Raw genomic sequence first — 26265 nt, forward strand, 5'->3', positions numbered from 1 at the left:
GTTCGTGAAGGGTTCTCCAAGATAATTGCCGTATCCCAGTTCCGTCTTTTGCGGTGGTTGCTAGGACACATAAAATGACGCCACGCGGCTCCGCTCGATTTTTTGGCTCCGTTTGCTTTGCCAACTGCGCAAAACGGGGCCGCCGGGACATGCGGTATGGCCGTACCGGGCGCGCGGTTGCACCCGTCCGCCAACGCGCGAAACGGAAAACATTTAGCACATAAAATGACGCGTCCTAGACCTAAAACCATTTTTCCCTCCATTTATTGAGCGAAGGAAAGTGTCGCCCCGGTTCAAATCCGGTCGGTTTCCGACGGATTCGGCGGGGCACCGCAGAAGCGGGTGGGATTCCCGGATGGCTTCCGCGTGCATATGGCATGTGATAGGTGGTGCGTAGGAGGTATCCTACCGCTGCGCGGAGGTCCCGCGCGATGCTGAAATGCGCACCATGTAGCCGCTTCACAAAAAAAGCCCTTCCGGCACCCCGAAAATGGAAAAACCGTCGCCCGTGGTTCGGATTGGAAATCCGCGACCGGGGCCTTGCTTCCCATCCTAGGGCCCACGCACGTGCCAAATATGGCCTCGTTCCGACAAACTATGTGGTGAAACGGGCCGTTTCCTACTCATTTCCCCTAAAAGCCATAGAACTCCGGACGAGATAGCCCTGTTCGTGAAGGGTTCTCCAAGATAATTGCCGTATCCCAGTTCCGTCTTTTGCAGTGGTTGCTAGGACACATAAAATGACGCCACGCGGCTCCGCTCGATTTTTGGCTCCGTTTGCTTTGCCAACTGCGCAAAACGGGGCCGCCGGGACATGCGGTATGGCCGTACCGGGCGCGCGGTTGCACCCGTCCGCCAACGCGCGAAACGGAAAACATTTAGCACATAAAATGACGCGTCCTAGACCTAAAACCATTTTTTCCTCCATTTATTGAGCGAAGGAAAGTGTCGCCCCAGTTCAAATCCGGTCAGTTTCCAGCGGATTCGGCGGGGCACCGCAGGAAGCGGGTGGGATTCCCAGATGGCTTCCGCGTGCATATGGCATGTGATAGGTGGTGCGTAGGAGGTATCCTACCGCTGCGCGGAGGTCCCGCGCGATGCTGAAATGCGCACCATGTAGGCTGCTTCACAAAAAAAGCCCTTCCGGCACCCCGAAAATGGAAAAACCGTCGCCCGTGGTTCGGATTGGAAATCCGCGACCGGGGCCTTGCTTCCCATCCTAGGGCCCACGCACGTGCCAAATATGGCCTCGTTCCGACAAACTATGTGGTGAAACGGGCCGTTTCCTACTCATTTCCCCTAAAAGCCATAGAACTCCGGACGAGATAGCCCCGTTCGTGAAGGGTTCTCCAAGATAATTGCCGTATCCCAGTTCCGTCTTTTGCAGTGGTTGCTAGGACACATAAAATGACGCCACGCGGCTCCGCTCGATTTTTTGGCTCCGTTTGCTTTGCCAACTGCGCAAAACGGGGCCGCCGGGACATGCGGTATGGCCGTACCGGGCGCGCGGTTGCACCCGTCCGCCAACGCGCGAAACGGAAAACATTTAGCACATAAAATGACGCGTCCTAGACCTAAAACCATTTTTCCCTCCATTTATTGAGCGAAGGAAAGTGTCGCCCCGGTTCAAATCCGGTCGGTTTCCGGCGGATTCGGCGGGGCACCGCAGAAGCGGGTGGGATTCCCGGATGGCTTCCGCGTGCATATGGCATGTGATAGGTGGTGCGTAGGAGGTATCCTACCGCTGCGCGGAGGTCCCGCGCGATGCTGAAATGCGCACCATGTAGCCGCTTCACAAAAAAAGCCCTTCCGGCACCCCGAAAATGGAAAAACCGTCGCCCGTGGTTCGGATTGGAAATCCGCGACCGGGGCCTTGCTTCCCATCCTAGGGCCCACGCACGTGCCAAATATGGCCTCGTTCCGACAAACTATGTGGTGAAACGGGCCGTTTCCTACTCATTTCCCCTAAAAGCCATAGAACTCCGGACGAGATAGCCCTGTTCGTGAAGGGTTCTCCAAGATAATTGCCGTATCCCAGTTCCGTCTTTTGCAGTGGTTGCTAGGACACATAAAATGACGCCACGCGGCTCCGCTCGATTTTTTGGCTCCGTTTGCTTTGCCAACTGCGCAAAACGGGGCCGCCGGGACATGCGGTATGGCCGTACGGGCGCGCGGTTGCACCCGTCCGCCAACGCGCGAAACGGAAAACATTTAGCACATAAAATGACGCGTCCTAGACCTAAAACCATTTTTCCCTCCATTTATTGAGCGAAGGAAAGTGTCGCCCCGGTTCAAATCCGGTCGGTTTCCGGCGGATTCGGCGGGGCACCGCAGGAAGCGGGTGGGATTCCCAGATGGCTTCCGCGTGCATATGGCATGTGATAGGTGGTGCGTAGGAGGTATCCTACCGCTGCGCGGAGGTCCCGCGCGATGCTGAAATGCGCACCATGTAGCTGCTTCACAAAAAAAGCCCTTCCGGCACCCCGAAAATGGAAAAACCGTCGCCCGTGGTTCGGATTGGAAATCCGCGACCGGGGCCTTGCTTCCCATCCTAGGGCCCACGCACGTGCCAAATATGGCCTCGTTCCGACAAACTATGTGGTGAAACGGGCCGTTTCCTACTCATTTCCCCTAAAAGCCATAGAACTCCGGACGAGATAGCCCTGTTCGTGAAGGGTTCTCCAAGATAATTGCCGTATCCCAGTTCCGTCTTTTGCAGTGGTTGCTAGGACACATAAAATGACGCCACGCGGCTCCGCTCGATTTTTTGGCTCCGCTGATCTGTATCTTCGGAAACCCTAGGGCGGGGACCCCGCAGATCTACCCCTATAGCTTTCTCCGTGTGACGGTGTAACAATGGATTTTTTTATTTGCTTTGGTTTGTTTAGGACATATGTACATGGGAAACCATAGGTTGGGCTTACTTTACCATAAAATAGGCTCCATTTTAGCCGTACCGGGAGTTTGCACATACGGATCCTCGGATTTTCACCAAGTGCTGGCCCATGTCCGCGAAAATCGTCAACGCCGGGTACATGCAAGGTTAGCCAAACCCTACATCACACTTGTGCACATATGCTAGGGACATATGCAAGTTTTTAAGCGGTTCCGACGCTCCGCTGATCCGTATCTTCGGAAACCCTAGGGCGGGGACCCCGCAGATCTACCCCTATAGCTTTCTCCGTGTGACGGTGTAACAATGGATTTTTTTATTTGCTTTGGTTTGTTTAGGACATATGTACATGGGAAACCATAGGTTGGGCTTACTTTACCATAAAATAGGCTCCATTTTAGCCGTACCGGGAGTTTGCACATACGGATCCTGGATTTTCACCAAGTGCTGGCCCATGTCTGCGAAAATCGTCAACGCCGGGTACATGCAAGGTTAGCCAAACCCTACATCACACTTGTGCACATATGCTAGGGACATATGCAAGTTTTTAAGCGGTTCCGACGCTCCGCTGATCCGTATCTTCGGAAACCCTAGGGCGGGGACCCCGCAGATCTACCCCTATAGCTTTCTCCGTGTGACGGTGTAACAATGGATTTTTTTATTTGCTTTGGTTTGTTTAGGACATATGTACATGGGAAACCATAGGTTGGGCTTACCAGGAGTTTCCACATACAGATCCTGGATTTTACCCCTATAGTCTATAATCTGCCTGAGTTTTGGGACCGTTCCCACCCTCCGATGCTCGATTTCTGACGACACACAATAATGATACACTTAAGAACTTGAGACCCACACACGTTACAAAGCACTTAAATAACTAGACCCACACACAAACCAAAACACTTAAAGAACTAGACCACACACAAACCAAAGCACTTAAAGAACTACACCCACACACGAAGCAAAGCACTTAAAAACTACACTACTAACACACAAACCAAAACACTTAAAAAACTAAACCCACACACGAACAAAGCACTTAACACTGGGTCGACACATGACCCGTTAGACACATGGACTCGACACACACACATACTAATCAGTTCTCGAAATCTTCGTCCTCGCTAGGGGTGTCCTCTGAAGCGGTACTTGAGAGGTACGAAAACCACCGTTCATCATTTCCCCCATGTCGACGCCTCTCCTTTGGCGTACTCCGCGTCATATTCGGCCCTCCTCTGCCGCTTTCCCGCCCTCCTCTCTCTCCTGTACGCCTGCTTCTCCTTCCAGAATGCGCGCGTGGCCGCGACGTCTCCGGGATGGTCTCTGCGCCACGGTGCCATGAACTGCTCGTCCGCCTCGGTGGTATCAATCCGCCGCTGGCCATCTCCGAACCGCTGCGCTTCACCCTCTGAGCGAAGTAGCGGCTCAGTAGAGAGACTCTCGGCTTCCGCCAGAGACCTGACCTCCGGGAAGTTCAATTCGTGGCGCGACCGGCCAAACCTCCAAGCCGCAACGTCGTATGCGCGGGCAGCAGCCTCCTTCGTGTAGAAGGTGCCGAGCCACACACGCACACCACCGGCGGAGATTTCGGACGCGAAATGGCCCGCAGCCCGCCGGCGAACGCCGATGAAGCCCGTGTTGCTACGGCGACGAGGAGCCATCTCGACGGCAGGCTGAGCTCAGAGGATTCTGTGGTGTTTTTTGGATGAGAGAGTTGATGAGGAGAGAAATGTTGTTGCTGATGTTAGTGTTGAGAAGACATGGCTATATATAGGACGACGAGGGCTGAAACGGCGGGAATAATTGGCGGGAGAGAATGGGCGCGAGAAGAATGGCGGGAGGGAAGGAGGGGAAAAAATGGCGGGAACCTGTGCCGACGGCCTGGCCGTCGGCCTACATAGGAAGTGGCGCGAAAAAATGGCGCGAATAAGGGCGGGAAGAAGGAAAATTTGGCGGGGAAGCTGTGCCGACGGCCTGGCCGTCGGCCCACTTCACGCCGTTTGCCACCTGCTGACGCCGTTGTCGGTGGCTGTCTGTGGCCCCACCATATGACCATGTGCCGACGGCTAGGCTACGTGCCGTCGGCACAGATAGTGTTTGTGCCGACGGCCAAAGTGTGCCGACGGCGGCCGTCGGTCCTGGTGGTTCTGTGCCGACGGCCAGACTGTGCCGACGGCTACTTTGCTGGGCTGACGGCGAGCGAGGCTGTGCCGACGGCGGCCGTCGGCACAGATTCTGGCCGTCGGCACGTCGGCGGGTTCCCGTAGTGTTTAGTGTCGAAATGGCCAGATTGCGATTTGCTAGGAGAGGCCCGTTCATCCCAGCTCTGCATGGTCGATTTGTCATTAAAACTAGAGAGGAGAAAAGACTTCATACGTGAAAATCCTTTTTCTCCTCATCTTTGCGCAACGGTATTTTCAATTTCTTAATGTGAGCAGCTGGTCCCGGTCCACATCAGCAAAACAACAGTGATAGGTGGGTCCCACCTATCAGTTTTTGTGTCAATTTGTTATGAATTAGCGATTAGTGTTTTTTTTGCGAAAATCTTGGTAAAATGTGGTAGTTTTTTTGTTCCCAGGACACAAAGTGGTACTAAAATAGACATTTAGCGGAGAATGTGGTTGTTCTAGGCTAACAACTCCCGGCATGATCACCGGTCTCATTCATCGTTGGTGTGGCACGGCAGGCGTCCTCGTGGAGCCGCTTGATGGTAGGGAGGTATCCATGTCGTAGAAAGGTGTTAGATGCATTTATCAGGTGCTATCTCATCGAAAATTCGTAGAGATTAGAGAAGGTTATGTCAATGTTTTGAACACCGTCAGTAAGGAAAATGAGATCTTTGTTGTGTATTGATGTCTTTGCCGACTGCTAAACGCGGGGTACAAAGCATAAAACACACGAAAAATTCACTTGGCGAAGAACAAACACATGGCAAAAGATTTTTATTTTCTTTAGCAAGTGTTAAAAAATTACACTGGTAAAGACAGCCATTATTTACGACACTGTATGTATATACTCAGTATATGTTCTGCCACGACCGAGTAAATGCGTACATTACTTAAGACACTGCATTTATTTGTCGCCTTCAGCAACGAAATGCAGCTAGCTACTACGGAGTAGTATGATTTTGTGAGAGCACGCTGCACGCAGAACCCAGATGGATGAATAATGGTTCATGCGGTTGGAGTGGAGGAGCATGTTGATGTCCAAATACGTGAGCATGCTGCATGTCGAATGTTGCATCTACAAGCTGGCAAATACGTGAGCAAGTGGACAGAATCAGATGGATCAATTGCATCACGGTCATGTTTAGAGTTGAAATGTATTGCTAGGAGGTCAGTTCATCCCAGCTCTGCATGGTCAATAACGCGACGACCGACGAGACGAGGACCCACGCGCGAGAATTTGCGGACCGAAGGCCCTTGATTGATGGAATACATGTGACTTCGATTTTGTCGTTAAAACTAGAGAGATCCCGAAAGATGTTGTTTGGTAAAAAACGCGAGGAGAAAAGACTTCATACGCTCAATTCTTTTTCTCCTATCTTTGCGGAACGACGGAACTAGCATGTAAGCGGTGTGCTAGGATTTTCGATGCCCGGAGATTTCTCCATCGAAATCTTTTTCCGCGAGCTTGTGAGTATGATGAGTTTCGATTGAGGCTATCATGGAGGCGTTGGAATCAAAATACATAGCAGCACGATCCAACGGAATCTGGGTCTGTGGCGACCCCGCAGCAGCGGCTGCGGCTCTCGGCGAGGCCAGGCATGGCATTTGCCGCGGCGTGAGGGGCTGCCGTGGATGGTCTTGCGGTGTAGCTTTGTGATCCACGTCATGGCCTGCTGCCTTTGTTGGCTGGCGTGGGTGGCGGCCGGTGAGGTGTCGACTCCTGGTGGCATTGGTGCTCTTGTGAGGCTCCGGCTAAGGAGGTGTCTACACGGTTAGAGAATACGGTCAAGGAGTTTATTACCCAACATGGCTGGCTGCATAATCATAGGATTGCAGCACCGTTGGTGTAACTAGCTTCTCTTTCATGAATTTCAGAACTATTGTATTTACTTTTTGAGAACTTGTACTATGTTGGGACGGTTGTGTGTATCATAGTTATGCAGAGGCCGGGTGTTTCGTAATAAAGTGCCCTTTATCGGAAAAAAATTGTGAGGCTCCGGCTGCCCTGGCTTTGGCAGATGTTGCTCCGAGAACTCAGCTCCGACTTGGGTCGGTGCCGATGTTGACGACGTCCTTGGACATCGTGCACTCATACCCCTCCTTGGAGGCATCGTCGTGGGGCTCATACCTCCCTTGCCACAAAGGTTTCACCCACTCCGGGTGAAAACACAAGTTCCTGCCTCGGCTAGAGTGGGCGATGGCGTCGGTCTCCATCGTATCCTCCTTGGAGGCGTCGTCTTGGAGAGCACTGCCTTGTTGGGCAGCGGTGGTACGTTTGCCATCCAGTGTCATCGTGCCGGCGGGGATTGAGGATGTTGAGGCGGCGGCTTTGAGCGGGATGCGGAGCGCTGAGGCGGCGGCCCCGGAAGGCGGTGCGGCTGCAACTATATGGTGCATGGCTGCAGCTTGTCACGGCTTGGGTGGTGACCTTGGCTATGACGGCGGCAGGGAAGTCAGCTCGTGCTGGTGCGTCCTAGAGGGAACGGTCGGATTTTATGTCTGGGCGGCAGCCCCAGATGAGTTGGTGTGATGTTTGTAGTCTGCAGCCGACTGCTCTTGGTAGCTTTGGGCTACGGGCTGCTGGTTCGTGCGACATTACAGCTCGAGAGTGAGCGGCGGTATGTCGTGGCGGCGGCCCAGGTAGGTGGTAGTCTTGGTTGACCGTGCAGGGCGTGGCGGAGCAACGGAATGACAGGGCGGCGGCCCCGAGTGTTGGGCGATGGGTGACTTGGGAGTTCTGGTGGGAAGCTAGTGAGGCAACGACATTGGTGATGAGCAAGGTTTGTGAGCGGCAAGATCATGTTGTCGGCTCCATTCCGGCATGTCTGAGTGTCTTTGTGCTGGTCTTCTCTTGATGCGAAGTCGAAGCTACATTGGGTAGTGTGCGATGACCTCCGAGGGCGGTATGGCGGTGAAGGTCCTATTCGACGGGGGTCTTGCGCATCTCCTCTCCAAGGCCCATCTTCGGTGCTGGAGCTACTATACCAGCCTCTTCTCACGGTGCCATATGATGGCCGATTGTGCCCCACACCGTGGCGTGTGGGTGGATGCGAGTGTGGGCTTAGCCCTGTTATTGTATGTTTTCGCCCAGTTTTCTTTTAAAAGTTGGGCACCTTATGCTTAATTGATGGATGGGGTAAAGGGTTTGCCTCGGTTTTCAAAATAAAAAATCGAAATAATTTTTTTGGCATGTAGAGGATGCACGTATGTACGTGAGTGCTATTTATTTTTCATATCGAAATTTGAAAGCATGTAGCTTAGGTAACAATGACAAGTTTTAAAATGAATAATCTAAAGGAAACACTCTCATTTGCAAGACTCGCGAAGGAGAAAGCCTGGGCAACACAGACCATGGCGCAGTGGCCGGCAGGTTTGCTCACGTACCGGTCTCCTTCGTCGTTGTTGTTGCAGGGCAGACGTCCTCGTGGAGCCGCGTGACGGCAGGGAGGTATCCAAGTCGCAGAAAGGTGATGCATTTATCAGGTGCTATTTGATCGAAAATTTGTCGAGGGTTAGAGAAGGTTCTGTCAATTTCTTGAACGCTCTCGCTACAGGTGTTATCACCAGAATTTGACCGAGTCAGAGGTGGGCCGCGATCAAGATGGATTTGAAGAATATACATGGAAGAAATACGTGAATCGGCCTGTTATGCAAAGTTTGGGCTAGTTGGCCCGTGTATCTGTAATATAGTAGGATACGTGTCGGTTAGTTAGAGTTTGTCTCGTGCACGGTGGGGATTTTTCCCACGTTAGAAAGTCTCATGGACTATAAATATGTATCTAGGGTTTATGAAATAAACAACAACCAACGTTCAACACAAATCAATCTCGGCGCATCGCCAACTCCTTCGTCTCGAGGGTTTCTTCCGGTAAGCATCATGCTGCCTAGATCGCATCTTGCGATCTAGGCAGCACAAGCTTATTTCGTTGTTCATGCGTTGCTCGTATCGAAGCCTTTTTGATGGCGAGCAACGTAGTTATCTTAGATGTGTTAGGGTTAGCATTGTTCTTCGTATCATATGATGTCGTAGTGCAACCCTTATACATCTAGCCGCCCTTACACCTATCTTAGGTGTAGGGGCGGCACCCCGCTTGATCATTATTTAGTAGATCCGATCCGTTACGGTTGCTCCTTGTTCTTCAAGGATTAGTTTAATATCTGCAATAGTTAGGCCTTACAAAGGGTTGGAGGATCCAGCGACGCGTAGGGTGTCGTTTGCTAGCCCTAGACAGGATGTTCCGAGGATCAACCTCGTGTTGGTTTTTAGGCCTTGTCTAGGACCGGCTTACGATCACCGTACGTGACCGCGAGGCCCAATCGTGAGTAGGATGATCCGATTATGCGGTGAAAACCCTAAATCGTCGTAGATCGCTTTAGCTTTATCTTGATCAAGCAGGACCACCATATATTCGTGCACCTCGTACGAATCATGGGTGGATCGGCTCCTTGAGCCGATTCACGAGATAACCTGAGAGCCGATCGAGGCTCGTATTTAATGTTTACGTGTATGCCATGCAGGAAACTAAGCGAGGCATCTCCATCACCTTCCTGACCAGGTATAGGTCAGGTGGCACGCCCTTGCACCAGCATCGGACGTGCGTTCCAGAGGCTTTGCGGGCCGTCGCTCGGAGGGACCAGGGCCAGCCGCAGCCCTAAGTTGTTCCCGGCTCTACTGTGTTGCCCGTCGTTGCTCGCCGGTGGGTTTCTGACCGCAACAACAGGAAACCCCGATCTTTGTTGTGTGTATTTAGGCTAAAGGGTGGGGTACAAAGCATAAAACACACGACAAATTCACTTGGCGAAGAACAAACACATGGCAAATAAAGACCCGATCTGAGAGTTGGAACAAGGGCCGGTCCTGAGATTTTTGGGGACCGGGGCGAAACTATAACCTAGGGCCCTAAAACCTCAAATATTAATTTATATATGTACATATGAAATATTAGCGATAAATATTTAAATTATTTTTAGCTAAAAATAGTGGGAAAATACCCCATTGCGTCATCTTCATTTTTTTTTTGTAAAAGACATATGTGCTAAGAGTTCATGAATCATACAAAATCAATACTGATGCCAAATAATGTTTATAGTCTTAAAGTTTTGATATTCCAAGATGAAAAGTTGTTGGTGAGGGATTGTCAATATCTATCTTACCGAAACGCATCCACTCTCACAAGAACCACGATGTGCCGATGGTGGACGGTGTAGTGCAATCTTCTATCCATGAATATGTATAGTCTAATGGACGGTAGAAAACACGAAAGCACTCTCGCGGATTACATAGCAAGTATGTCGACCTACATTGACTCTCGCTTTGCAAGACTAAATAAGAAATCTGCACTTTTCAATTTGATTTTTTAAACCTTGCACAATATGGAAGGATAATACTGATTTTTAAATATTCTAAACAAATTAGTGTCACATATTAACACAAAGCCACGAGGGGAACTAGGGGTTGAACGAGGGTCGATGGATGTTTTGGTCGTGTGGACCAATAAACTAAAACCAGCCTTAGTATTGTTTGAATTCATATTTTCCTAGCGTGAATTATTTTCACGTTGTGAATCCTCTTTACTGATCCCAAGGGGAAAGGGGCCCAAGCTGACCAAGCAAATAAAGCCCAGTACGTATAAGCAAATAAAAAGAGCCTTTCCAGCCCAGTAGGCAGAATAACGCTTCGCTCTCCATCTTCTTCGGAACTGCAAGATCTTAAAACTCTGCCATGCTCCAATGGCGCCACCACATAACCTCTGCTGCTACCTTGACTATCCAGGAATTTGGGGCCCCCTGGTTTCCCGGGCCCAGGGCGGTCGCCCCGCCCGCCCCCCCCTAGGGCCGGCCCTATTGGAACTGGCTAGCTTGTAAATACGGTTTGGTGCGTGAGCATATATATAATCCAGATGGATGGGGATTGTTTTGTTTTTCATTCATTCATCAGTTGGCGTGGAGGATGCATGTGAGCAGGTAGCTCGGTATGATATGAGATGGATCAATGAATGAACGGTTTCTGTTTTGTTTGTTAATTTGAGGTCAAGCCCAGGAATTAATAAGGGTAAGTTGATGGACGTGGTAGGACGGCGGCGCATGCGCGCGGGTGAGCATGTTTACATACGCGCCAACGGAATTTGGCGAATTAGTTAACACACGAGTGCACCGCATGCACGCATGCGCGCGTGACTAAACACAGCTGTGAGATGGGTCGTCAGGCTCAGGCGATGGTAGGGAGGTATCCATGTTGTTTAAAGGTGTTAGATGCATTTATTAGGTTCTATCTCATCGAAAATTCGTAAAGTTTTGAGAAGGTTCTGTCAATGTTTTGAACACTGTTAGTAAGGAAAATGAGATCTTTGTTGTGTGTATTTACGTCTTTGCATAGTGCTAAAACGCAGGGTACAAAGCATAAAACACACGACGAATTCACTTGGCGAAGAACAAACACATGACAAAAGTTTTCTTTTTCCTTTTCTTTTTCTTTAACAAGTGTTTAAAAAAAATCAAGAGTACGCCAAAGGAGTACCATATCTTTATAGAAGGCAGAGGTTTGAGTACAAGAACGGCACCACTCGCTATAAGCAACGAGGGTAACCCCACGCAACACCGGCTACAGACCAAACAACCACAACACAAAGCACCTGTCCTAAGTAAAGAACCAAGCCACGTCTCGACCGACGCCAGGCACCTCCGTAGATGAACAACTCCGGAAAGACCTTCCTTGTCGACGCACCATCCGAAGGAGATCAATGACGGGACTTGGTCGGACCCAAGAAGATGTCCTCAAGAACATGCCAGCAAAGACGTGCATAGCGCCCTGGAAAACTGCCGCGGACCGCTGCGCCACCGGATTAAAGCCACAAGGAACCTCTGCATCGTGTCTTCTCGCACGAAGCTCCCAACAGAGTCATGACGTAGACGACGCCGCCATCGTGCCGATCCGCACCGGATCGAGGCTTTCGCCCGAAGACACCCAAACTCCAACAGGGTAGGGAGATGTCGACACTCCACGGCGACGCCTCCAAGGAGGGGAATGACGCCCACGGGCGCCGTCGCTACCGGCCCGACCCAAGCCGGGCAAGACTTTCATCCGAGTCGTCGACCATCTCCGAAACCTAGAGCATGGGCAGAGCCCCTTTGAGCCTCTCACCGCTATCGCCACAGCGCCTCAACGATGAAGTCACAAAAAACTGCAAACCACTCCGACACACCCCGCAACGCCGAAGATCAGGTCAAACTCCATCTCCACCTCCATCCCGACCAGGCACCGCAGCCTCCACGCTCCCCTCCAGCCAGAGCAACGCTGCCCGCGGTGGACCTCGCCCACTCCAGGCGCCCACCCACGTCCAGCTCGCCCCGGCCCAGCAGACCCAGATCGGGCATGCACTCCATCCTCCTCTCTCCACCGTCGGGCGACGTAGACCGCGCCGGACTTGAGGCGGCGGACCTCAGCTCGCCGAGGCTCTCCCTGGCCGAGCTTCTCCGCGCCACCACCTCCCGCACCGGCCACGCCCAGCGCCTCCCAACGTCGATCCTGCTCCGCTCCGCTGCAGGCCTCGTCGGCCTCCGCCATGTGGCGCCGCGCCGCATCCCTCCCCGGACCTCCGCCGTGCGTCGCAGAGCCCGAGAAGCCCCCGCGCCGCTGACCGCACTTGCTCGCCGCGCCGCCCATGGCGTCCCGCCTCCGCATGTAGGGGACCCGCCAGGCGTGGCCGCCACCGCCGGCCCTGGCGGCGGCAGCGGCCGGAGGAGGGGATCCCGGCGGCGCTCTAGTGTTTGGTGGGTATCGCCTCCGGAGTCGCCCGTGCGTGGCGACCCGGGAGGTATCCTCCTCACTCGTTGAGGATAAACAGAACCAACTGGAAGTGAAGGCATGCGTCACAAGTGTTAAATTTTGCGTGTATAGTATTTTCTTGGCTCAAGCCTCAAATAAATCTGGGTATAAAACGTGGGTCAGGCTTTGGCCACGTGGGAAATGGATGAATGGTTTTTTTTTTTTTTTTTTTTTTTGAACACAAGCAGGATCCCGAAGGATCCATCAACTTTATTTAAATAAACATATTACAGCGCAAAGTACATCCAGGCCGTAAAGAAACAGGAAATGGATGAATGGTTGTGCTGCGGAATGAAGAAAATGAAAAGCCGACGAATGACGGCGGGCAGGCAGCAGCCCCGGAGTTCTTAATTAATGCATGCGCGCGTGAGCAAAGACGTACTAGTACACGGAATTAATCGAAGTGGGGCGGGGGAGTTTGTGCGCCGCGCACGTGATGGATCGACCGTGTCATACGTACGAGTCGCACACGGTTGTACTAGGCGCGACCGTCCACGAGGCCGCCCACTGCACGGCGTGAATGGAAAGGCGCGCTCACCACACCAGGGATGGAGAGCATTAATTACGCTTAGCTGGCGGATGCATGCGCGCTCGCGCGGGTGAGCATCCGCGCCCACGTCGGAATGGGAGCGATCGATGGGTCTGCCGATTTGTTTCCGTTCACACCTCCCATCGATTAAACATGGACCCCTCCAACCTGGATTCCGGCTCCCCAACCCAACTAGTACTCCTACATGACGAGCGCCTTCGAGCAGGTGCTGACGGCCGAGCCCGGCACACCCGTACGTCTGCCGCCCCTACACGCTGCTGGACCGGGCGTACGAGGAGACCGTCGCGTCCGCCGCCACCGGGGGATCCACCGCGGTCATCCTCTCGCTCGCCGTCGCCGGGACGGCTCTCCTCAAGTGGGCCTACATCGGGGACAGCGCCTTCGCCGTGTTCCGGGACGGCGCGCTCCTGCACCGTTCGCAGCGCCAGCAGAAGCGCTTCAACTGCCCGCTCCAGCTCAATGGCCGCGGGAGCGGGGACAGCATCACCCAGGCGGACGTCGGCGAGATTGCTGTGAGGCACGGGGACGTCCTGGTGGTCGGCACGGACGGGCTCTTCGACAACGTCTTCGACGCCGACCTGGAGCGGCTCGTGCGGATGGGCACCGCGCTCGGCTTCTCTCCCAAGAATATGGCGGACGTCGTCGCGGGCGTCGCCTACGAGATATCCATGAGCGGCTCCACGGACTCGCCCTACAGCTCCGACAGCCGCAAGCTACGAGGAGACCGACGCCGCGGCGGGAAGCAGGATGATATTATTGTCCTCGTCGCCTTCCTTATCTAGTCTTATTTATTCGTCACATGCATCTAGCTTTTTTTTTGGGACTGTCTAACTATCATCTAGCTGATTTTGCAATTCGCCATAAGTCAGATTTTTTTCTTTGTTAGTATATTCATTTGTTTATTCTGTCCTCCACCTGCTTCAATCTTCATTCCGATCAGTTGAAACAAAAAAAAATGTTCGCTGTTTCAGTCTGGTTTTTTTTTCGGTTTCTTTTAATCGCAACTGGCCCAACTCTCTGAAAAATTGAACCTTCTTCGGCCCCCTAAAAATGAACATGGATGAAACATAGGCCCTTCGGCTACATCTAGGTATTTATGGGCGTTACAGAACAGAACAGAAACCAGGGCCCTGTATTTCTTTTCCCGTTCTATCAACTACCCCAACCTCAGTGTTCTCGATCCTCCTCCTCACACATATACGCCTGCAGTAACGACCACCACACAGGAAAAATAAGACGAGGGTCAAAGTAGATAGGGTGGAAAAAAAAAGAAACCGATCCAGAGTAAAAAAGGGGAATCCTGGTGAAGGGGAATGAGGAAGACTATAGCAGAACGAACAGGGCAATAGAAGATGAGCAAACCTTTCATCCCCTTTTCACTCACTCTCTCTACATCTGTCTTGTCCAAAAGCATGTAGCTACATAAACCTCTCCCCTTTGTATGCTCTTTTTGTCTGCGCGAAAAAATTGTCGAGGGTATTAGCAGTAGAGAAAATGCCCCTAGCCTTGAGTGTAGAATTGAGTATAATTGTGTTTACCTGCACCGCAATAGTGGCTCAACTAATTGACACATTCAAAAATCAAAATACATCATTCCGCATCCTGTGAGGTAGATATTACTAGGAAAACTACTGAAACTTGACAAATTTAGAATGTAGGTGCTTAGTAACTAAAGAACAGAATTAGTTCGTGATGATTTTATTCCCTCCGGGCCTCTACATCATCCTATTCTTGCACAACCAGCTCACAGCTTGCTATCAGCAGGCAGCAGCCATATCAGATTACAGTCCCCCTGAATCAAGCTAAACCTATTGAACTTTGGCATCTTTCCAAAGCTGTTACTTTCGGTAGAGAGATGCAGCCTGCTAGTTCTTTGTGCAAAACTATGTGGCTTGACCTGGAGATCAGGGAATGGAACAAGCCAGTACTGAAAAATATGTAGCTCAGAAAACCAGTTCACCTCACCATTGTTCGAGAACCAAGACACACACATAGATAGACCACGTACTGAGCGGAATGAATAATTAAAACATTTGGTCTAGCTCGAAAATGACTTCAAGATTGGCAGTAAGAAAACATTTCACATCCCATCTACATAACTTCATTAGGATATAGAGAAGCTAATAGAAAGAGAGCAACTGAGGGAGGACAGAAAAGAAATAAATAATGAGTGAAAGAAACTGAAACAATGAAGAGGGAATGGTTGAGCAAATAAAGAGCACAAAGTAATTATGACAAGACTACGAAAAAAGAAAGAGTGGCTTACGCCTCACGCCAAACTGAAAAAAAAAGTTCAACCCAATCTCACACCTCCACCTCAAAAAGGAGCTGGAGCGATGCATGACCATCCTCTATTGAGATATCACCTCATGCAAATCCAAAAGCCTGCTTAAGTTCTTCAGTTGAATCATCAGCTTTCCTAGCCTATGGTCGCTTGTTCTGCCTTCCAGACAAGTCCGTGTTGAACCCACTGGCTTCTTCCTTCTCCTCTGTATACTACTCTTTGAGGCCATATATACTGACTTTTAGGTCAAAATACGTTGGTGGGCGAAAAGATCACACAATTTGGACGATCGGTGGCCGAAAGAGGTCAAGTGGCGTGCCATAGATGTTTGGGCGCACCATCTGGGCTCTTTTAGGCCTCAAGGCTATCCAGGTGTGCTTCCAGGTCCCAGGGTGCTTCTCCCGATGAAAAAATGATGCTCCAAAAATTACAGGTCAATTTGACTCCGTATAGGTCGAAAAATACACAAAACAACTTTTCTTGTTCTGCAGAGTAATAAATCAAATAAAGGAGATAATTGGTAAATCCCTATAAATCATTCTAAAACATGGTATTATCATCATATATATTGCAAATATGTGAGAACTTAATATGATAAAAGACAAAGTTCATGTATGCATTTTACATTCATACAATTTAGAAAATCTTTATTGCATTTGCATCTCACTTGCAATTAAGAAAACCTTAGTTGCAACCCACTTGTAACTAGGAAAACCTCATTGCAACCCACCTGCAACTATCATATTAACACGAATCATGGTGCAAATCAAATGTTTAAGGAGTCAACTGAAACATAATAGAAATCCAATTTCATTTAAAAAGCAGTCGACCCATAGCATCTTTTATCTCAGAGAGTAAAACCTTTGACACCACATACTTCCTGGGAGAGCTTATAATTCACTACACACCACATTTGAATTCATGGTTTTGATCTCTACGAGACTGAAACTCAAAGTCGGACATATGATATAGGCATCAATACGCCACACTAACTTTCTTTATCTAACAATTTGCTACTTTTCACCGTGAAAATCGAGAAATTAAAACTATAAACATAATTTCCCCTACCCATTCTTGAAGCACTTGCCATCCTCGCGAACTTCGATCTATCTCCAAGCCCCACAGCTAGGACTGGCTATGGTGGCGCAACTTTGAGCGCAAAAATAGGGTGGCGGCAAGAAATTGGTGGAGGAAGCAAGGAAATGCATGACAACTGAGAGCTCCCGGGTTGCGGCGCGTCGCCACCGCCTTAGTAGACGATTGAGGTGTCATCATCTTCCTCCTCCGAGAAGGAGGTGAAGGCCCACGACGACTTTGAGGAGGTGGAGATCGACGAAGACTCTGATGAGGAGGAGGCCATGCCCGTGTTCGAGCCTGATGAGAAGTGCTCCGTTGGGTACTCGCCGTGCGCACGGAGGCGAGGGATGCGATGGTATGTCACGATGCCGTGGTGTACAACGCAGCACAGTTGGAGCTAGGAAGCCTCCAAGCAGCACGAGGCGAACCACCAAGCGTGGTGCATCCATGCCTCTGTTTAAAATAACGCCTATAGCCCCGGCGATTTCTAGGGCTACAAAAGACTATAGGGGGCTAAGATTATATAGACGATTTGAGAAAAAAAATTCAATACTTCAGCACCATATAACCATATATAGTACATACATCAATAATTCACAAATGCATCGCAAGGTAACACAGTCACGTAAGAGATGCACATAATTAAAATATAGTTTACATATAGTTCGATCCAAAACATAGTTCACATATAGCTAAGGATATAGTTATGTCCAAATATTACAACATCATTAAATAGCAGCAGTTCATGATATGGCGGTGTCTATAAATTGGTTCGCTTTATAAATTTTGGGTTAATATTTTTTGGACACATTGAGCGGGAAGATAGCCGCTATTGAGCTAAACTGTGGCTAAATAGCTATGGCCGCACTATTAGCGGCTATTTCTATTTTAACTTTTAAAAGATCTAGTTGTAGCGGCATGCGTCTCGAAAAACTATAGCCATGATCTATAGCGGGCTATTTTAAACAGAGATCCAGGTCTACATGGCAGACTCCTCCGATCACGAGGAGTAGAGTGCCGTCGCCTTTTAGTCTCCCATAAAGTGCCACCGGCGCCTTTTGGTCCCAGGTTTAGGGGTCTTACTAACCTATGAATGTAATAAACTTTTTTTTTGTGTATGTAAATTATGTTGATGATGAACTCGTTCTAGTGAAAATCTTCCACGAATCTATTGTTTAAGAAATACAGTTTAATTTTCAGGATCTGCTGTGGCGCAAGATATCTCGTGTTGGAAAACATTTTTCCAGCTTCGTGATCTGAAATATTCGTGTTAGGCTTATGGAAGATTTGTTAGAGTTGCTTATCTATAATATCTAAATAGGAGCAACCCACTAAGTTGAATTCTCTCAACATGCAAGCATGCCACCTCATCGGTCCCACAATATCAATGCATACAGCAATCGGATGCTATCATTTATTATGTTTTCTTTGATTTTCCAAAGTGGCGGCCATATTGTCTTCTTGGCAGCACTTTACTTTTCGTCTCCCGACTCTCCGCATTGGAATTTGGAAACGAGACGTCCCCAGAATTAATCAGTGAGATAGGCTACCAGGCGGAACTAATAACTGAGGCAGGCCATCAGGTAGCCACATCTCACTCTGCGCCGACTTCCATGCATAAATACACTGCTTTCCTTTGCAAAGATTCATCCTTCATCTGTGTGGTGCAACTCAATCAGTCCGCGCTTGTTATAAAACCGCGCAAATAAAAGTAGATCAAACGAAGAACAAGAACACATATTTTTACGTGGAAAATCCAAACAGGGAAAAAACCACGAAACGCACGGCGACGTATCACTATAATTGGAGGAATATTACAATACACGAGAGGACAGACCCTCTACGTGCTATCAATATGGAGAAACTCTCTCTCATCTATTCTATGACTACCTTGAACTATATATAGGGGCAAACAACTCTCTTTCTTGGTGGACACGAAATAGAGTTGTTATGTGCTACGTCTAGCATGGTTGGCACGCCGTAGTCCGTTAGGACTCCTTCCATAGTACAACAGGTAAACAGATTTCGGAACACAATACAACAAACTCCACCTTGAGCCGAAATCCATTGCAATAGTCATAGATAGCATTCAACTCCTCAACTAAAGTCATCACAAGTAAACCTTGTGTCTTGAAACATCCATAGGACTATTAAACTTCTCATGAAGTCAAATTGAGCAAATCTATCTTGGGTCGTCCAGAAAACAACACGGCTGTCAACAAAGCGGACATATGAACCTGGGCATCCTGTAAAACCCCATCAAAAGTCTGAGTCTGTGCCACTGACCTCAAAGAAAAACTGAAACTGCTCAAACATCAAATGGCATAAGTCATCATATCTCCTGTGGTGCCTGAACGAGCGCATAGCTCATAGTGCAACATCTCGGTGCACATAACATTGTGAAGAACTCATCTCATGGAATCTGAACGTGCTACAAACTAGAGAGCACAAACCTCGGCAAAACATACTCATGCAAGAGCATCTGGTACAAAGGGCATAACGTACACGAAAAACTGCCGACTCATAATGGTTAATGAAAATCCATGACATGGTCAAAAACTGCCTTGTAGAACAACTGTCGGATGAAGGAACCTCAACATGTAATGGAGCATCAACTCTGCAATAGACCCCTCTTGAAAGAGCATAGACAACTGAATTACACTGAAACTTACAGTACTAAATGTTGTAGTATCTAGCAGAAAACAATCTCCACTTGCACCTCAAATAATCCTCATCACGAACTTGAGTAACAAAGCAAAACCTTCACATGCATAACAACAAAAAACTCGGAGAGCAAAGAGTATAATGCTGGCTACCAACAGGCATAAAAATTACCTCCTCCATATTTTTTTAATATCTGAATTGTGTTCTTCATATAATTGCAGCAACATAATATCTGAAATTCGGATCTATAATATATCCCAGCAGGCTACAATTCAACTCCACCTTGAACTGAAAACTATCAAAAAATGATGATCATATCAGTAGCAAATCATCGAACATAGGTGGCGTGGAAATCCTTTCTTTTTCTCCTCGCTAGTCCAAACAACAACATGCTTATTTCCAAAACTATTTGGTGCATCCTCATAATTGGCTTGCGCCGAACAATGCTCGCATCTTGACTTGCCAAGAAAACCTTGTGTCATAATACAACAGCTGAACATCGGACTTCATAATATCTATGAGTCGATAAAACTGTGATCACAAAGTAGTACAAGCCACGGAAAAATTCTTTGTAGAACAAAATTGCAGAGCAAAAATCTGAGATAAACTGGACATGGGACTGTCTCGGATAGGCTTAGCAATCAGAGATGAAAGGAAATCGGAACTAGTACTGTTTTCAAGACTTCACCTAAAGTAGCACTAGTGCGGCAGCAAAACGAAATTCTTTTGATACCTGGGAACTTGATCCGTAGATGATTGATCATATGATGTGCTTCACACGCGTGATCAAAGATTGATTACGTAAGCTCAGCTTCACGTTGCAATCGGCGGGCAACAGCAGCGATTAACACCGATCGGAAACCACACCAGTCGATCTCAATTCCGTCTGGAAGGAACAACGAAGCGGATCGGTGACTTGGCGATGCGGCGGATTTCTGCGGACGCTGAAAATTTTCTTCTTCCTGATGCAAAGCAGCGGAACACAGTGACTCATCAAATCATCAAAAAACGGTGCACGGATGCCGACGGAAAAACTGCAAACTTCTAGATCTAATTTTATAGACTGGATTTGATTCGGCAAAGCTGCATAAGACCGCAAGATTGCGGCCGATAATCCAAACGCGCGGTGCTGCCCCAGGAGCAAAGTCTCCCGGGGCAGCGGATCGATCTCAAGCCTTGTGCTCTGATACCACTTGTTATGATCGAGATGTACAATAAACGAAGAACGAAAAGTAAAACACTGCAGGGGACACGAGATTTTAACGTGGAAAACCCTTGCAACACACAAGGGAAAAACCACGGGCGCCGACCAGCAAAACTTCACTATTTCGGTGGTGTTTACAAACGCCGTGGGTGTACAATGATGCGACCATAGTCCCACTCAACACTACTCCACTCGCCCTTATGCGCTATAATAACTAAATAGTAGCAACCCACTAAGTGATTTCTCTCAACATGCAAGTATGCCACCTAAGCAGCCCACCACATCAGCAAATAGCATGTCTTTTCATTTAAATTATTATTTAAGGATAATCAGCAAATCTTTTCGTTCAGCTATATCTTCTCTATCTAAATAGCAATCCCCCACTGCTATATTTCTCTGCAAATCTATGCCTCCACGTCACCCCAAACAGGTGATACCAAGTCTGCCCCCACATGATAGTCCTCAAAGAGGAGGCGTTTGCAGATTCCACGTGTGTAGTTCCCATCTGGCCAATCGTCTATCACCGTGTTGTGTTTCTGTTTTGGCTTTCTTTGGTGAAGCAAGTGCCGGCACGGCAGCATCCTGTGCCTTCCCGTCTTCAGTTAGGCCTGGCAAGATCACAAATTGCCACCAATTTGTAGTAGCAACGTCGCTAATTTCCTTCAAAGTAAGAAAGCAAGATTTGCTAAACTAGCTAGCTGCAAGCAGAGCCACGCCTGCCAAGTCCACTGAGTTTTTGTCAATTCTATTTCGTACATTAGTATATTGTGTTGTTATTTTTACTGTAGAGAGCGTTGCTCAATTCGACCATGTGGTGCAGGTACGCGCAACATTTGGTCAACTGATTACCTTCAACTTATATGCAGCCACGAGGCTGGTATGAAAATCTCAGTTTTTTTCCGAGATATGTAATACAAGTACATTCTTTTTTATCTATACTTGACATAAAAAATTTATCTGTTATTCTAAGTTTCAGAAGTACCTTTTCAACTCATAAAAAAACTATATTTTTTTATACACCTATTTTCCATATCTTTTTCCCCTGAAAAGGACATGTTGGGCATCTGCCATAATTTTTATTTATTTACTGTGCACAATATTTTACATTATATGTGTAAATCGTCTGATCATTTAATAAATTAATCATGTTGTTTCAAAGTATATTGAATGAAACATTTATGCATCACTTAATGTGTTGGGATATTGTCATTACAAAAAAATATTGAGCCTTCTATTAAACTTAAAACAGTTTTAACCATCAAGTTCAATGTAATTCCCGCAGCAATGTCGCGGGTAATCATCTAGTATTCATAGCACGGTACCACCATGGCCGCGGGAATGGGTATGAACCTTCGCACCATCTCTGGCACAAAGTATCTCACAAGGCTGACCGGAACCGCCGCTGGTGCGAACATTATGCAACACAGGGTGAGGCGGTGCTTTTGGTAGGGCGGTGAAGCCATTGAGGCCGAGAATGTAGTGTGAAAATGTAGTGCGCTTTTAGCAAGCGGACTAGTCATGAAAGCGGGAGAAGAGTACAGAGAAATAATCATTCCATCTATAATGCTCGGTGTCTTATCTCAGTATAAGATTTGAGAGAAAACGTCAAAAATAAATGCGGGTATGAGTGGTTGTGTTCAGGTTCAGGAACACCTTCAAAAAGTATTCGTCTAAAAGACACGAAGGAGACTCGTTGAGGAACACATATCCCGAAAGTATTCTACATCCAAAAAACTGTGAAATTGTAGCGCAGATTTGTTACCTCATGATGTAGTCACATCCAATTCAAGTTTACTGAGAAAACAAACAACTCCAACATCCCAGGCGATTCGGCCTGCAACTCATATTCCGCACTTCACTTCAGCCAGAGGCCATCAGTTAAAGCCATCTGTATACTCAATTACTTATCAAAATTCGTCGTGCTGCCATGCCTTGTCAATGATGAAGGTAGAAGTATGTTAAATTGGACAGGCCTCTTGGCTGGACCGCACCAATTCTGCAATTCAACATTGTGACATGATGTATGAACTATATGTGAACTTTCTTACTCGGGCATAACGAAAGGTTTACTAACCGCATTTAGCTGCATGGTGTATGAACTGAGACAAACCTCAACCAAAAACAGATCCGGCATCGGGAAACTTAAATTAACTATGCTAGACAAGCATAGATCACAAGGTGCAGCATGACAAATAAAGTTTCAAACAGTTCCCTCCCCATCACACCAAGTATAATGTGATCTAGATTCTTATGGAAATAAAGAAAGGAAAAAACATGTCCTACAGTTCAAAATAAAATAGATAAGCTGAGGGTGTATCAGATTTTCAGGAAAATAAGTACTCCTACCACATGTCACTAGATTTCAATAGAATCTGCGCTGCAGAAAGTAAACTAACAAGGTATAGTGCACTAATAACTCAAAAACATATTAGCCGATAAAACTGACATCATAGATTCCCTGAGTTTGAAGAAACAAAGTTGATAGATTACTGACGTGAGACATCCAGCGTAAGCATAAATGAGAAGTCACAGAACATCATATGCATAACTTTGACATAACCAATCTATCAGGCAATGCTAGAACTAACGGAGGAAGAAAAAAGAATACAGCACCCACTGAAGCATAATTTAACATTAACGTTTCCAGTCTTATGCTACAGAAAACAATGAAGCCAAACATAACTTTTGTGCCAATTTATCTAAGCTCAATGATGAAAATACAGCTGAAGGAACACCAAAAAATATTTTCTAGACAACCTGCCAAACATTCCAATTTCAAGATATAACTTAGTATGACCATGAAAACACAGGCTAGCGAAACTTCGCATAGTATTGGTAGGACGAGATTCCTTCGTTCCCAACGGCCGGAAAGGCATTAATTCCTTTGGAACAGCTTTCCTTTGGTTTTCCTACAGTTTTTCCTCCGTCCGGAGCAGGGTAGGCTATTTACCCACAGCTCATAACTACCGAACTGAATTTAGCATGCCTGGAACTGGATCACACTGCAGGTAAGCAATTGTGAAAAGATGCACAGCATGGCAGATAAGCTTCAAACTGCTCCTCAACCGGTACAATATGATCCATTTTCTTAAGGAAAGCACGCAAATGAAAAACAGCTGTTAAATCTGTGTAATAGCAACCAATTAAGTATCAAATGCATAAGCTGATGAGACACCTATCACCAACAGAGCCAGTTGAAGTAGAGGCACTGATATACTGAAAGACGCGACAGAGCCTATCGGATTTTCAGGGAAAAAATTCCACTTGTCAGTAGAGACTTCAATACAAGTGGCACTGCAGAAAGTAAACTAACAAGGGGTACTGCATTATAACTCAACATCACATTTGCTGATAAAATAGACATAGTAGATTACTAGTACAGTAAGTTTGGCAACACAAGCTTTGTAACATTACCTCCGCTCCAAAATATAATTCTTTTTAGAAAGGCTAATATTTCAGAACGGAGGTAGTAATTGACATCCAACGTATGCATAACAAGATAAGAAGTTTGGCAACACAAGCTTCATAGATGATTGACATCCCACGTATGCATAACATGATAAGAAGTTGGCATTGCGGATTCTAATTTATCAATCAAAGATTAGAAAAGACCTACCATCATAATATCATATATGCATAATTTGGCATAACCAATCAGGCCACTCGCTAGAACAGCAAACAAAAAAACAGCACCCACTGAAGCATAATTTAAACAATACCCAAATATAAACTTTTGTTTGCCAATTTTATCTAAGCAGAATGACAATACAGCTGAAGGAACACCACAAAATCTTCTCTAGACAGCCTGCCAAACATTCCAATTTCAAGCTATAACTAAGTATGACAGTCATGACTGGGATACCTATTTCAAGTACCAACATCAACATATGCAGCCTTGCCAACATAAAGCAGATACAATTAATCCTCGGTCCTTATCACCTCCAATGAAGATCTCACTTATTGACATATCCCTCTTTCCGACCCTCGAAACCAGGGCGCATAAGCTTCTTCTCACGCTTCTCTATTTTGCGTGCCTTCTTCTCCTGTGCCCGCTCCCGGATGTTCTCCGTCCGTGTATTCTGCTTCTCCTTCCTCTTGCTGTCCACTGTCTTCTTCCTATCCTTCCACTGCTCCGCGGCCTTCTGCTGCCTCTTCTTATCCTTCTTCATGCTCTGCTTAATCAACGTTGGGTTATCATGCACCTTCTCCCCAGCAGCACGTCTTGTTGCCAAATCCCAGGCCATCTTGGTAGCCTTCTTAGGATCTTCCTTTGCCCTCTCGCATCCGCTTAGCCTGCTCCAGCTCCTTCTTCTTGTTCTTGATCTTCCTCTTCTTCCTCCGCCTCGCATCCTTTGGATCAACCAGCACGTTGCCATACACGATATCCGGAGCCTTCCCATCGGCCTCCTTCTTGTGCTTCTTCCCATCCTTACCCTCTGCGTCATCAGCGTCCTCACGCTTGCGCTTTGTACCCTCGTCCTTCCCATTCTTCACTTTAGAACCCTTTACCTTCTTGCTCTTCTCCTTCGGGGCTTATTCAGGAACTCCGGCCTGGTGCACCGGTTCCCACGGAGCTCCGTGATGCGGCGATGAAGCCGCTCCCGAAGCTCCTCGTAAGTCACCGACCGGTCTTCGGAAACAACTGCTGCCGGGGCCATCAGCATCTCCTCCTTCTCGTCATCATCCTCCTCTTCCTCCTCATCATCGTCGTTGCCATCATCGTCAGCCTCTGTGGTTGCCTCGTCCTCGGTCTCCCGGATTTCGTCTTGAGACTTATCCTGCTCCTCCTCCTCTTGGTCCTCTCGCCTCTTGGTCGGCGACGGACTTCTTGAGGAGGTCAAGGGTGGAGGAAGGCGGCCCCGTGGGGTCGAGGCGGGCTCGGCGGGCAGCCTTGATGTTGGCGCGGGACTGAGCCTTCATGGCCGCCTTGGCGGACTTGGAGAGCCCCTGGTAGTAGGGGCGATCCTCGTCGTCGACGGAGAGGTAGAAGCGCGGGGGGATAAGCTGGACGAGGGCGTCGAAGAATAGGGCGTGCCCTTGGACACCGTCGCAGTTGGCCGCTGCCTCTAGAAGCTCGGCGGGCTTCGCGCTGGCGACGACGGAATCGTTGCCGGCCGCCTCAGCGGCAGCGGCGGCGGCGGAGGGCGAGGGTTTCATGGCCATTGCGGCGAGGGTTTGGAGGGTTTCAGAGATGGAGGAGCTGCTATCCGTGGCCTCCAAGGGTCTATATTGTGGTTTTGGTTTGATGGGCCAGAATGGGCCTCCAAAAGGCTTTCCATTACTAATTCTTAAGCAGCCTTTCGTTATCTTTCTTATTTGGATTCTACTGCGAGAGGTTGCAAAATCTTTAAATTCAGAAAAATCTAAGAATAAAAAATACTGTGAGAGGAACTCCGTCGTTGGATTAGCTATCTCAAAACTTTTTGGAAAAAATAATGGCTCGGCTAGGTTTTAATGAAGAGTTTGTTGATTTGCTTATGGCATGTGTGTGGCCGGTTAGATACAAAGTGAGGTTTAAGGATCAAGAGATACATGTCTTTGTTCCACAGAGGATTAAGGCAAGGTGATCCCCTTTGATCATATTTGTTTTTTACTTTGTG

The 26265-nt window shown here is 48.1% G+C and overlaps 2 pseudogenes; one reads left to right on the plus strand and one right to left on the minus strand.

The window, feature by feature from the left end:
- Positions 1–13620: 13620 nt before the first annotated feature.
- Positions 13621–14218, plus strand: LOC124689118 (annotated as a pseudogene).
- Positions 14219–24618: 10400 nt separating this feature from the next.
- On the minus strand, positions 24619–25828 carry LOC124685838 (annotated as a pseudogene).
- Positions 25829–26265: the final 437 nt, after the last annotated feature.

Source organism: Lolium rigidum, chromosome 2 (assembly GCF_022539505.1).
Source record: "Lolium rigidum isolate FL_2022 chromosome 2, APGP_CSIRO_Lrig_0.1, whole genome shotgun sequence".
NCBI classification, from domain to species: domain Eukaryota; kingdom Viridiplantae; phylum Streptophyta; class Magnoliopsida; order Poales; family Poaceae; genus Lolium; species Lolium rigidum.